Below are 15,226 nucleotides of genomic sequence, written 5' to 3'. Positions count from 1 at the left end.
TTTGATTACTTTTATCACATTTTAAACTTTGAGTAAGATTTTCAGCTCTGTAATCCAGTTAGTGGTGAAGTGTGGAGAATATAAGTCAGCTTCCCAATATGATTGATGAGTATCTGCTGTGCAGGATAGGACTTGGAAGAAAATACAGAACTCATAATATAGACACTGTCTGCTTGCTTTAAAGCAAATCTCTTCTAAATCAGTTTGAATCCTTCAACCAGACTAAAATATAAACTTAGTATCTTCTCTGAACGAACAGGAAATGGAAAACTATTCATAGGAAAGAGGAGCCCTTTTTGATTTGAACTTAGCAGTACTTGATAGTTATTACTTATAATAATAAATATTTTTCTATTTTCTTTTTAGTTATAAAAATTTTACATTTACATTTTTCATTTTCATATTCTTACAAATTTATATATACTGTATATTATATATTATACTTATATAAATTTATATAACTTATTACATACTTTTAGTTTTCATTTTTAATTTATTTTTTCATTTTTATAATAATAAATTTAGAATAATAGATTATTTATATTTTATTAACTCCCACATTGCACTCAGAATTGGGCTCTAGCTGTGCCAGGCACTGTACAAACACAAGGATAATTACAGTGATACACCATTTCAAAGTCAAGCATAAATTTATTGACAAAAGGTTGAGTGATACGCACTGAGACAATGGCAAGCAACGAGAATTAAATCCTAAGACCCAGATCCTCGTTACCACAGATGTCAAAGCAGCCGTGGTACAGCGAGCCGCGGAGTTTGCCTCACAGGCTTGTACCACCGGCATGCCCTCACCAGCAGCTCTACTGTTGGGCGTCTCCTCCACATGAATGGGTGGAAGGTGAGATCCATTTGTGGCCCCTTCTCCTGATCCCGATCCGCAGAGGAACTCGATCCCAAATAGTAGTGGCAAAAACAAGCAAGCAGACAAAACCCTCAATCTCTTTGAAGGAGAGGTGAAATTAAACTACCTGTCTGCTGCACACTTCTAATGCATAGCAGTGCCATGGAGTTACTTGTCCTCATCATTGTTTGAGCCAGGCCCTCTCATGAGTAAAATATTTTGTGGAAAGAAGAGCACGTCACCCTGAGTTTTGTTTACCATGCTTTCAAACTTCTCTGTTTCCCTCAAAATTAAGGTTATTTAAGGACTTTATTATTATGATGATGATAATGCTAGAGCTTTTTATTGTCTCATTCTAAGAAAGAAGATTTGTCTATTGATGAAAATGTGGAAGCTTTTTCTAGATGATGAGATAACTAGATATATTGCATCCTGTTATGGATAATCACACTGTTTTCTGATATGATTTTTTTAATAAACATTCATGTGGTGTGTAGTTTTGCTCTGATGATATAGCTTTATGTGTCAGAATACAAATTATATTTCTTTATAAAATATTTAAAATGCTGAGGGATTACTCTTTTTATATTTAATTTCCACCCACAGTGTTTTGTGGATTTCTTTATGACAAGATTTTTCTTCTTTTTTAAATGTTGTGGAATATGAGAACTTATATTTTTCCTGTTATTTTCCCTGGTGTTTTGCAATTTTTCTTTCAAAAGATAAACTTACAAAAAAATGGCACTAAGGGCAGACACTCATCTAGGATTTCAGTCTGGAAAGTGAAATAGGTAGATTTAAATTAAATCCTTATTTGGATCAGAACTCTGCCTTAACAATACTCCCTACCTGCAGCAGGTTTTGGGTTTACATGTCTCTGCATCTGCAGGAAACTTTATTTCCTTGGCAAGTGCTGCGGTCTGTCTTTCAATATCCTTCTATAGCACTGTGTGTCCAATGCACATTCATCCAATAGTTTGGATGTCTGGAATATCAATTAAATACATATGTAATTCCAAGAGATAGTTAAATAAGTACTTTCTGTGTTAGTGATATTTTCAATTCAAGGATTTCAATGCACTTTTCAACCCATAAGAAAAAAGTCACTACTCCCCTGAACTGGGCACAATTATCCCCTTTTTGGAGACAGAAAAACTGAGGCCCTGAATAATTAAAGTGACAGGTCTAAAATTCCAGAGGAAATATGAAATATTCCTAGTAATAAAATGAAAAACCAAAATTCCAGCTATTCACCTAAATACCTTAGATACATTTATGGCTTCTCATTACCTCTGCAAGGTTATGGCAGTGCCATTATAAGTGATTTACACTTAAAAACATAGGTGACTTAGGTGGAGTACCTGAGTCTAAAAATGAGATCTTAAAAACCGTTGCATTCTTTCCTCTTATATCTGGAGGCGTTTGGCAATGTTTGTTACTTTTCTCTGTTAAAACAGAATAATTTTCCACAGGAGAGGATGCCAAGCCTATTGTCTGATAGCACTTTCCAGGGAGAGGAATAGAGCATCAGAAGAGCTATTTCTTCAGCAAAAAGAGGAATTCCGGCTTTCTGGTTTGAAATAAATTTTGCAACAGAAGAATCTGGATGTGCTACTATACGTCTCATATGGCGTATAGTAGCATTGCATTGCCTTAGCAGGGCACCTGAGCTCTGAAGAGAGACAGGTTTTAAAGCAGTTCCTTCTCTCTTTGTAGGTCTATGAGCCATCTGCCTACAGACATCTTTGTGCCTCTGTTGAGCATACTGTTTTTGCACAACTCCCCAGTGAGAGTTTGGGAACGCATTCAAGGGGACAGGCAGCCAAAAGTTAGGTGCACAACTGCAGGACAAAATTACAGAATTACTTCTGTAAGTAAAGACAGATGTCAAGAACTGTGTTACTGTTGTGTCAAGCCATTTAAACCAGTTCTTCCTAATCTCTAGTTGGCCTGTGGGCAGACTTCAAGACTGACATAAAAACTGGTTGACTGAAGCACAAACCAGTTCTTGTTTTTCTGAAAAACAGAACTTGTCAGCTAGGACAGGATGGAAACTACTAACAATTCTCTGCATGACCTCAGACAGGTCATATTAGCCCAGAGTCTTTCTTCTTTCCATTAATCAGGTTTTCCACTTCACTCAAATATTCATATGAAAAAAATGAGCAGCCTTTAATGCTGAATTAATATTTCAAATACTCCTGGGTATTAAGGCATTGCTCTGATAGTTTTAAGGTATGGTTACTGCAAAAGATGAGGAAGTGTCAATTAGCATACTGTAAGTCAACAGAGCATGTGATGTGTCAGGGAAAAGATTACAGATGAATAATAATATATAGGTATCTGCAGATGGAACAAATCCCACTAAGCAGCTTTAGCCCAGTTCTTTTCAGAAAGAAACATGGGATTTCAGAGGGAAACATCCTGGTAAGCGGTCACAGCAGCACATATGGTGCCCACACTAACTGGTGCAGCTGGATGCAGCTGGACCAATTTGGAACCATGCAAGCTTTGTATGATTAAAGGCAAGAGATGCTTCCTATGAGCAGTAGAATGATTTTATCTACCACTGCATCGTTATTGGTATCAGTCTGGAAGAGCTATATTCCACTGGGCTCTTCACCTTCAGAAACTAACACTACAAAATGAAGGATGGTATGGTCACAAAAAATGATCTGAGAGCTGGAAACATCTTACCATTCCAGACTTAGAAATTTCAATCTTTCAATCTCCTCTCTCTCTCTCTCTCTCTTTTTTTTTTTTTTTAACAAAATAAAATTACAGATCTGTGGCAATAACAGCCAGGAATTAAAGAATTTTTAGCAGATAGGGATGCATTACATAGCACAATGCAATGTAGTGGACAAGCAGTATGATGCATTACTGGGCACATGCTCAGATTAATTAGGTCTATGGAGAAGCAAGGTAGACTGGCTTGAACAGATCCCCTCACTGCCATGCTGGCACTAGTGTGTATTCGCACACCACCAAGTTCTACTCCGTGTAAGTACGCTGCTGCAGAACAGCTCACGCAGGAAAGGGTTTGCTCTGAAAATTTCAGTATAGAAAACACAGGGTTTCTGCTGAATTGAAGAGCAATCTAGTATTCTTTTTTGTGTATCAGCTGATTCACTGGGATGAAATCCTGTCTCAGCCTTCCTTTTGATAAGCAGACATAAATAAGTAAAACGCATTGTAAAAAATATCTACTTGAACAAATTACCAAGAAAAGTGGTGGACGCTAGATTTCCTGAAGTTTTCAGATGCAATCTTTCTTTCTACAAGATATGTTAGTCAGACACAAGTTATTGGGAGTAATTAAAAGACAACTAGATAGCTTACTGTAAACAAGAAGTTGAACTAGGTAAATCACTGAAGTTCTTTACTTAAAACATACGAGCCTGTGGAGTTATCTTGAGATAGAGCCCCGCTGGAGCCCCAGGCTGGACTACAGACCTGACAGGCAAAAAAACAGCCCTTGCTCTTCATTCTGTTCAACATAGCTGAGCAATGGGTACATGTTTTTTTATCCCTATTGCCCGCTTTAATATTATTTTACGTGAGTGGCATTTTTCCCCGCCATGTTTTTATAACTTTGAGTTATACACTGGAGCAAGGAAAATGCTTTTGGCTACTGGAAGTTGGTCTGAAGAGAGGAGGGAAGTGTTACAGCTGCTATTGTGAAACAGAAACGTAAGCTATGGTGGTAAGGAGCAATTTCAGAAATGTAGAAAAAATAACAACAAAAAGGTGGGTAGCTTCCATGCAGGGAAAGAAAGGCTTGATTGAGAGTATAGCTGTCTGCCATGAACACAGAGAAAAGAATAGATAAAAAGAAAGGCAAAAAAAATCTTCTTTGTGCTCGTTTGCTGGAAGAAGTGAGACAACAGTAAGGATATATCCAAAAGAGAGGAGGTTATATGAAATTAGAAAAATCCAGGACAAAAGTATATACAGAAGAAAAGGCATGGCCAAGCTGAGAGGTAAAGAATTATTAATTAGCTTTCTTCCTCCTCATATGAAAATTTTCATCTCTATTCAATATCCCAGTAACTCAATGTACAATCTCATTAAGAAGGATATGTAGAGACTATGAAATTATGTTTTTTGAATCAGCAAAGGTTGGTACTATGTTTCTAGTTCCTATATTATTCTCTATCATCACTAGTAGTATTTTTATAATCTTTCATATACTTTTTCTCCTTCAAGAATCAGTTTCTAGTCATTATTCCTCAAAAATATTTGCTTACTTTCTTCAGAAATTAATATTATTAATCCTTGTCCATTGTTTCAGATGTTCACGCTCTTGTCATCGCTACAAACATGAAATTTGTGCTATGTAGCAAAAGGTGTAAACTTTAATTAACGTTCTTTCATCAACCCCACTGGGTTTAATAAACGTGGTTTATTAATAAAAACAGAGAAAGTGCTACAATTCATCCTGGGTTGTGCAAAACATTTCTGCTAGGCAGCCGCATCTAAGCCACAATGCTTTAGGCTGTAACAAACAGAATCCTTGCAGATCAAAAGATTTGAACTTGCCTTTGGGATTTACACAGACTACTTGTTTAATGCAGATTGAGGTCATCTGTGTGATTGCATATTCATTGGCGGAATAGAAAAATCCTTGTGTGCAACATTGTCTTTCTTGTTCATTTTATAAAAATGTGGAATAGAAACTCCACTGCAAGATCTAATCAATACGATTAAGCTACATTTTACAGAGGAGAAACAAATGAGAACCAGATGGCTTTCCTCCATGGGGATTAAACTTTGCTAAAGATCCCTTAGGCCAGCACTCAGTGTGAAACAAAAAGATAAAAGAGCAGCAGTGACATAAATTTTTGGGCAGGTGCTGCGTCTGATGCAAGCAATAACTGATAAACAAATCAGTTTTATCAGGATACAACCTTAAAAAATTACTGAGTGCTTCTCTGCTCCACTGAGAACCTTGACCTGTACTTTGCAAGGGACCTATGTTATAAACTTGCTTCTAACAGAACAACCTTGAAAGTAGGTCAAGGTTGTTAGTGCAGGTGGGAGCTCTTCCTGCTGTCTTCTCTAACAAATCCCTAAGGATCTGCCTCTGTAAAGGTTCGAGACACACACCTTCAGCATACAGACCAGGCTGGGATTATTTGAGTCTATTGCCCAGAGCAGAAAAATCAGATACATATCTTTTGCATCCCCTTTATACTAAGTTGGTAAATTCAGTACATTAAAATGCAGTGTATTTGCATTATGCAGTACTATACAAAAGTTTTCTGAAGAGAACCCTACTAAGAATTTAAAATCAAGCATCAGATTGTCTTTCTAATCTGTATACTCTTACACTCAAGTCTTTAATTATGTTAAAGGTCTATTGTTTACAGTGATTCCGTTTTCAGTTGGTACTTAAGTCATGTAAGAACAACAAGGATGAAGACACTGGTTAAGACAATGATTCTTCTAGCTCAGTGTCCCCTCTCCAGGAGAAGCCTATAGCAGATAGGAAGGGAAGAACAAAATCACAGTATAAACAAACAGTAATAATTTTCCAGTATTTTTTTCCAGCTTGCCAAGACTTGCAAGTCTCCCATTTCCTGAGCCACAGGTACCATGATTACTCTCGTAACCCTGCTTTCATGAGCATCTAAGCAACAGCTTCCTTCTCCGCATTGTATATGGCACAGTGTCTTTGAATGTCTCTCTCCTGCTGTGAGTCAAGCACATGGGCTTACTTAGTGTTTAGCAAAACAAACTTTGAAAGAGTATAATGTGTTCCCCACATTTCATTACAGAAAACAATGTTGATTTTACTGTTGATGTGACTTTGAACATGGGAGTAAAATTAAATTGTTGTCTAATATGTCTAAAATACGGAAAATTAACACTACAAAAATTAAAATAGTAAGGTTTTGTTTTTAATTTAATAACTGTCCTATCTACACAACAGTATAAAAATGAATTAAGCAGCGGTCTGTCCTGAGAATTTTAACATAGTCATTTTTTTTTCTAAACAATCTTAAAAAAAAAAAAAAAAAGAAAGCTTTCTCTGGTGTAGCAATGATTCATATGACTAGTCACAGATGTCTCAAACTATACTGAAGGAATTACAGATAACAGGGAGAAAAATTAAAACTGTGTTCTTAAAAGCAGATATGCTGTTACTGAAACAATCTGCAGACATGAGCAGCGTTAGTGTCTAAATGGCCCAAAAGTTATAAATAAAACAGGCCTTCATTTTGGCTCATTTCCTTTGTCTCCCATCCTCTTAAAAAACCAAAAAACCCAACCCCCTGCCAAAAAGGCAACCTGCAGTGCATTCAACCCAGGGATGTATTCACAGATGCATGTTCCCTGTTTTCTCCACCATCGCCCCTACTCAGACACTGGCCAAAATATTAGCTCTGTCAAATCAGTAAGAGTTTTGACATTGACTTCAATGAAACTAGAATTTCACCTTTCATTTTTTTACTTGAACAATCACATTTAAGCCTATTACTCTGCACAGATAAATTAGCTCAGAAGGACTTTCTAGCACTAGGTCTTTCTTGGCAGCTATTTCGTCTCCTTCCTATCAGCATTAATTTTGTGTATCTGGGAGAAAAAAAATAGTAAAATAAAATATCTTTTTCAAGACCAGTGTTGATGGAACATAAACATCTATGGATTCATCAGAAAACTAATGAAAACTTACAAGTTTTCTAGATAACTTGAATATATTCTTTTAGTCCATCAAGAAAAAGCCTTCCCTTATTTTGTTTCATACTCTAGGAAATCATTTGCTCACATGCACGCAAATAAAACATACAGTCATTTTGGTCTGGACATGTCTTGCCTGACTATGAAAGCTGTGAACTGGTGGAGAAACAAGATTAACGTTGCTGGTAATTATTCAGATTTCATGGCTGCAATTATCAGTAATTTTTCTAAAATACTTCTAATTGAATCTGCTATAATGTAGAAACTTTCTAGGAAAATAAATACCTCTAGCTTTCTGGGGGGTTTTATGTGATAATTTTTTGTTGGGGGGGAGATTACTTTACTTATTTATTTTATATTTATGACAAGTGCTGCATTCACCGATCTTGGATGATAATCTCTTTTTCTTTATAGTTTTTTTTGTACTGTCACAGCCACATAGGTTAATACTCAGAAAACAGTTCTAGTGACACACAAGTCTTTAGTCTCTCTATTGAGAATGCCTACAACATCAGCAACTGGGATGCTAATGCTTCCTAATTCAGGTATAAAAAAATTCCCAAGAACTCGCCTTGCACAGATCAGAAAAATACCATGCCATAACACTCTATCAACTTGCTGCTTCTGGCAAGAGATTTCACATTTAAACAAACAAACAAACACAAACACACACAAACCCAGTAAAATAAGATTATCTGACTTCAGTACTCAGATGATTTCAACTAACCATTTCAAAAGTATTTTGCTATTTCTCCATTTGTTTATCCAGCAATATACAACTAATCTAATACTAGACTGAAGTAATGTCTCTTGTATAACTATTGAAAATGAAAGATTTTAAAATATTAGCACTATAATAGCAACACTATAACCTTTATGAAACCTTTAAGTTTTAAATCATTTTTTCAGATGAATGCTGCTAATGTCCTCTAAGAACATCAACTACTACATACCTTTCCATTCATGCAACCGAAAGTGTCTGAAAGTTTCTTTGAATTAACAAGTACAGTATCAATTTATCTTACATTTACATGAAAGAGCACAATAAATAATTTTTTATTTTTATCCATCACATTTAATTAATAATTTTGGTATTTCAGGTTTGAACTGTGACTGTCAAATGTTTCTGGAAAATATGCAGAACATGTCCTTTGTTGCATCTACAAAGACAAACTACTGCCTCCATTTCTTTTCTTTTCATAAAATGACCAGCCAGTTAACTACCTTTGTGTTTTGAAGACAGAGAGCATCAATAGTAAGAATATTATTTTATAAAATAAATATGCATGGATACATAGTTCTGATCTAGTTACAAACATTTAATGAGAATTAATTATAAATACAAATTAAAATCACAGAAGTGTGACCAAAACTTTTTCACCTCTTTTCATTCCAAAACTGGATTGCTGCATGCAGGACAGGGAAAGGTACTTTTCTACCAACTGATGTAGAGCAATGCAGAATCAACACTGTTGTCTACCTAAAATATTAAAACTGACATTTCCAAATTATTAATATTACTGCCTTTTTAGAACATTTTGATATCATTCAAAATGTGTAGCAAAAATTGGTGTTGCAAATTCTTCAAAGGCAAACATTTTTATCTTGTGTTTTATGATAACATCATATGGTAAATATGTAGCTGAATGCAGTTTATCTATAAGATAATGTAAGCTAGCTTTACTGAAACTAGTCTGATGACACAGAGATTCAGATCTATGCAGTGGACATGTGAATGTGTCAGAGCAGACATGATGCTTCTGAAGCTTTGTCTAAGGACATCGGTAAGGCATGGTTTGCAAAAGTAATACGCTTTATCAGCAGTTATTAATCAGTGCAGCTGGAGAAAGGAGCAAGTGTCTACTGAAACAGAAGCAATGCACATTTTTATATAAAAATATGCAGTCCCTATTTAGACATATCGTCTTAGGAATGCTGGTAACATTTACAGGCCGGTAGGTATGAACATGTTGCAGTTTTAATTCCCATTCTGTAACTCTGCTGAAGACAATGGATTTACACCATTTGAATATGAATATTCTTCTTTTTCAGATAAAAACACTTACACCAAAGGAATCAGAGGTCTGTCCAAACAAGTCTTGTTGACAGCATATTTTCTGAATCCAAATATTGCAACTTGATGAAGGAAATAACCCAAACAGCGTTGAAACAAAAAACCTAAGCCAGCATTACAAAAAGAATGAGAAGGCTGGTAATTTATTCATGCAGCATTAGACACAATATACTGGCAAAGAATTTTAAAGAGGTAACTTTCACATCTTTCCTGACTATATCAACTGGCAGATTTCACAACTTTTTTTTTATAAGACTAGAATCAAAGTCTCCAATCAGAACCAGAATACCAACATCTCAGGCATCAGCTACCGTTAGCAAAGACTGGAATTGTGTAATTCAACATAGACATCTTTAATTATACAAGGAAATTAAATAAAAAAAAAACAATGCTCAAAGGAAAACTCCAGTGTAATCCAAGAGATAATCTAATTACAAAGGAGAGTAAGTTATTAAAAATGAAGTGTCTTGATAATAAAGAATAATTAGGAAACAAGCAGATAAACACAACTCTCAATTCTTTGAGGAAGCAGAATCAGATTGATGGAAATGCGTGAGCCTGTGTGCATGCTTATATAAAAGAGAAGGCTGAAAATCAGGTAATTAGATATAGGATTAGTGTAGTCTCTCTCTATTGGAATTTTCTTTTAATTATTATTTTTATTTTAGTCACCTAAAAGCATGAAGAATTTTCACACCAAATGTTTACTAACTTTCCCCAACAGAGGTTTCTCACACAAATTTTTCTACACCAAAAAAACAGGTGATCATTTCAAGTCAACAGAGCTTGAGTTAATTTTCACACTTGCCTCATAAAAGTTCATTCTTCCTAATACTGACATATAGCATTTAGATTTAATTCCAGAGGAAACACCGTGTCCTGGAAGAGCATTGTCTGTCTAAGGAAGGAAAAAAAATCCAAACACAGCTTTCTCTTCTTCTCCTCCTGCGGTTTGATACTTTTCCAACAGTGGGATTCTGCAGTCACTTCATATTAATTCATGGGTTAGGAAAATGATTGGTTTTATTCAGGTGAAGTCAGTTCTAATCCAGAGCCCATCATCGTCTATGGAGGAATCCCATTGACTTTGGCTAGATCAGGTCATTTATCACTGTGAATAATTCATTTATCTAAAAGGACTGCTCAGAGTTACAAGTCCAACATTTAGTTGCATCTTTAGGACTAAATTTCTAGGTAATGCATATTTATTTAACTGGCTAGGTTTTTTACCTAATAAAGTTATTTAACAGAAGTCTCCTGATAATGATTAGTTTTGACAATATAAGGCTAACACTTTCATTTCAGGACTACTTTGTAGCTACAACCAATGCCCCATTTGTCCTGTTAATATGAATTAAGGATGGATCAATAGCTCCAGATATGAATTCTCCAACTTTTGAGAGTCCCCAATGCGACATTACTTAAACATGGGATTCAGTATTTCATTATGAAATACTTGTGCACATATACATTTAGATCAAACATTAGAGTCCAGATCTTCCATGAGATGAAGGTAAGTCGTGAGTATACCTTTCATTAATGTACCTTTATCATGGAATTGACATCATTTACACCCACATTATTATACTACTGCAAGTATACTAGCAGCATTTCCTGCTGCTATTGTCAAATGGTTATTAGCAGAACCATTGGGCAGCCGCACAACTTCTAGCTCTATAAAACAGCAAAAAGGGAAACTGAAATATCTTCCAGGCTTTGCACTCTGCACTCTGCAAATCATATTTTACATTTTTAATAAAATAATTGACACCTCTGGCTATCAGATTTTCTGCAAAATACCGATTTGCATTAGTTTTGCTTTGGAAGCTTGGTAGAGATGCTTGTCATTAGAAGATTCAGGGACAGAGGTGTCCTGAGACAACAAAATGAAGAAACCTCTAGCTATTTCTGCATTTTCTGAGATTCTGGCTAACAAAAGCATGTGTTTTTGTGAGACCAGTTCTTTCTCATGACCTTTTCTCATCACTGATTTGCTGCAAGACTCTGAGGAGATTGCTGTACCTTACTGAGTTTTAATTTATCCACCTGTTCATGTTAACAACTTTTTTTGTAAGGCCTTTCCTCTGTGCATCCTATTCGAATTGAGTGATTTGGCCAGCATTACATGTGCAATTAGGAAGTGCCTGTCCCTTTGCTGTAATGGCTACAAACATGCTAGAAGTCACTTCCCTTAACATGTTCCTTGTATTCCCAGATAGGAAATAGAGCTTTTATGTATAGGTTACAACAGGTTCTGAGACCAAATCGTTTTCCTTTGCTATGTAATTCCTTTCTTCCTAACAACTATATAATGTCCTACTAATCTTTTTTGTGTCTATTTCCATAAGGATGCTTTTACTAGATTTTTATAAGTGCCTGAAACCAGCAGCAGCATCTAGATAGCATAATATATTTTTCATATAAGTTTTGAGTTGTTTGAGAAATTAATATTTATAAAGATGACCCGATGAAATGTTCCATGTGAAAACTGAAATGTTAAAATTTTGCTGATTCTGGACTTTCATCAAATTTGTTGTTGTGAGCAGAATCAAATAAAAGTAAATAAAAAATAAAATAAAATTTTAAAAATCCTGAAAATAAGATATTTCATTCAAGAGAATTTGATCTCAATACTGTTTTACAGGATAATGACATTCAAAAAGTCTGCACCAGCAAGCCCCTCTCAAAGTCTAGGGTGGATGGGGAGATGGATACATAAACAATTTAAAAACCAAGGTCTGATTTCCTTGCATTTCTACTTCAATATAGAACATTGAAAGGCAATTGAATTAGGTAAAAACAACAACAACAACAACAACAACAAACAAAACAAAGCAAAATCCCTAGAACAACAGAAACAGGAGATGTAAGATCAATGAGAAATCACTGTTTTTACTGAAGCCAAAATTCCACTCAAAAACCCACAATCATGTCAGTTTCTGCCAAAGTATCAGTGTTTCCAAGCTAACCTCTTTCCGCATGTTTTTTTGTCTAACAGCACTGTCAGACCCACTGGCTTTTTCAAGCTCTTCCATCTTTTGTTGTAAATAACAACCGAATAACCAAATCATACAGTACTTGCTATCTGAATATTACCTCTTGAAATCTAAACTTTTGCTTTTTCAAACAAAGCAGACTAGCAACACCTCACAATATTAGAGATCTCCTGTTTTTCTGGGGAAGTAGTTTTTTCCCTTTTTTTTTTTTTTTTTTTTTTTTTTTTTTTTTTTTTTTTTGTCTGTGTGTGTCTGAAATCTGTCTCTTTTGTTCTCTCAGGAATATACCTTCTTCTCTTCAATCCACTAAGCAAATTCCCGGAGTCATAAGTTTCTTTCCCAAGAGCAGTCCTGTATCAGTCCCTACTGCACAGTCTTAGAAAATTTGGGCATTATATTCCTGATATGTAGGATTATTTAGATTAGTTCTACTGTTCTACAGAAAACTTGTAATTCTCTACTCATTTCCAAATACTTTTTCAGAAATGGTAGAAATTTCCTAGAAAGTCTATATTATATTTACAAAATATATCCATCTCTGTCTCTGACTGGGGTCTCTGATTTGCAGCACATTTTTCTGGAACACTAGGTATATATGAAAAATGTGATTGTTTTATCCGCTTTGGCATAACATGAAAAAACATGCTAGGCACCCTTTTCCCCTCCAAAATTAATAGCAACCCTCTCTCTACAAATGCTGTAAGTTTCTCCACTTGAATGGCAAACCTTAAATGCACAGTGCATTTCCAGTGCACAGAGATTCCACCATGGTGGGGCATCAGTGGGAAACCCGAGCATTCTGGGGTGGGAGGCTCTTTTGAGAGCTGTAGACTCTCTACTTTCCTGCTAGCATAAAGCATTTAGATTCAAAGAATTAAGATAAAATAGTAAAGGTGCCCAAAAAAATTATAAAAGTGGTTAGAGTAATATGAAAAAAGTAAAAACCATAATGAAATTATCTCACAATCTAGAGATTTTTATGATGAAATTTATAAAATGGGTACATTTGAATTAATCTCATAATTACCCTAATATACCACTTCAGAATTTCAAAGTACTATCATACGGAGTTCAGCTATTTCAAAATTCACTGCACTCAAAATGCAGCAATAAAACGAGAGAAGTCTTGACAAATCAAATTAAATTATATGTATAATCCATGTTACAGAGAAAGGGATAAGGATATTTTTCTTCCTTATTATAGTTACTGTATTTTTTTTTGGTACTGGTATATAGAAATAGACAGACAGGTAGATACATACATACATGCATACATGCATACATGCATATATACAACAGGAGAAGCCTCTAAAAGATCAAAAGTTCATCTGACTATGGGAACATTTTGAGATGTTGCTTTCTAACTGTCTTGGAGTTACCTAAATGGAGTAACTGTCTGTAAAACAAACAAACAAAAATCTACACTATCTTAGCATAGCGTAGCACAGGCAGCCAGGTGAGACGGTTAAACTGGCCGCGTCAGCAGCAGGCTATCGTGGTGGTGGAGATGGTTTCGGACCAGCTGCCTGCTGCAGAGTACTCACACTGAAGCAGCTACTTCCAGGCACTGAGATGTGCAGTATATGGCAATTTCAGTCATCTGAACTCCTGGATCTAACTAAAAAGGGGAATTTTTGGTGTTACAAAAGTGAATGAATAGCAAGGGTTTTTTATACCACAAAAAAGCTTGCTTGCACTTAGAAGAAAATTCATACTGGGTCTTTGATGTAGCACCTCCTTTGGAAAATTTCAGGCCACACACAAAAAAACAAACGCTAGTGAAGTATTTGATTACATTTTCTCAGATTATTGTCTAAGCTACAGTAACAGTAGTTGACATAAACTGTGCGAAAGCTGTCTACTTGGAAATTCTCCTCTTAAACCTGACTTTCACTGTAAAAATAGTTTGCAAAATAATTTTGTCAAATAAAATTGGCTATCATGTCAGTATAAACAGATACAATCTTAGCAATGGAATTTCTTTTCTTGATTTTTTTTGTGCTGCTTTCTGAAAATTGAACCGATAATTTTCAGGATGTCTTTTAGGCCTGACTTAATATAAAGCAGTCATAATTTGTAGGAGTTACGGAAGTATGTACCACTGTATGATGCTTGAAGGAGGAAGAGAGCAGGGGCACACCAGGTGTCATTCATTAAAAAATTTAGAATTATGCTCTAAGCCATTCATTTCAATTATGAGATTCTGTAACACTGGTTTCCATGAAAGAGACTCATTTAGTGGCAAAGAACCACCAAAGCCAGACATGGTACCTGTAAACAAGAAGGATTCATTACACACTAAGCAAAACTAACATATGAAAAGTATTGTGATTCCAAAGACTATATTTCAATCTAAGACTATTGAGAGACAGTAATTTTTAATACAAAGTCTTCATACTCTTTAACGTCTGCCTGAACTAGCAATTTTCAGCCAGTTATTTATCTCTCTAGATAAAAGCTTTAAGTAACAGTTGATTTGTACTAACGATATTACAGAACAAGTCTACCAGAATGAAATGATGATGTCTAGAAGCCTAAGTGACAGTGAAGCTTACTGTGGTGCCTAAGGCATTGCCCCTTTTTAGTAGTTTTATTTAGGGAGAAATAGAGATA

The 15,226-nt window shown here is 35.4% G+C and overlaps 1 long non-coding RNA gene across 1 annotated transcript in view; it reads left to right on the top strand.

Moving 5' to 3' along the window:
• LOC112984691 (uncharacterized) overlaps nucleotides 1-14,604 on the top strand; it is a 34,905-nt gene extending 20,301 nt beyond the window's left edge. The window contains exons 3-4 of the long non-coding RNA XR_003259557.2: nucleotides 8,644-8,798; nucleotides 9,596-14,604. This is a non-coding gene — a long non-coding RNA (uncharacterized LOC112984691). The remainder of the gene's footprint in view (nucleotides 1-8,643; nucleotides 8,799-9,595) is intronic.
• Nucleotides 14,605-15,226: the final 622 nt, after the last annotated feature.

Source organism: Dromaius novaehollandiae, chromosome 2 (genome assembly GCF_036370855.1).
Source record: "Dromaius novaehollandiae isolate bDroNov1 chromosome 2, bDroNov1.hap1, whole genome shotgun sequence".
In the NCBI taxonomy this organism is placed as follows: Eukaryota; Metazoa; Chordata; class Aves; order Casuariiformes; family Dromaiidae; genus Dromaius; species Dromaius novaehollandiae.
Note: the sequence above shows the minus strand (reverse complement) of the source record. Positions and strands in the feature narration are given on the sequence as shown.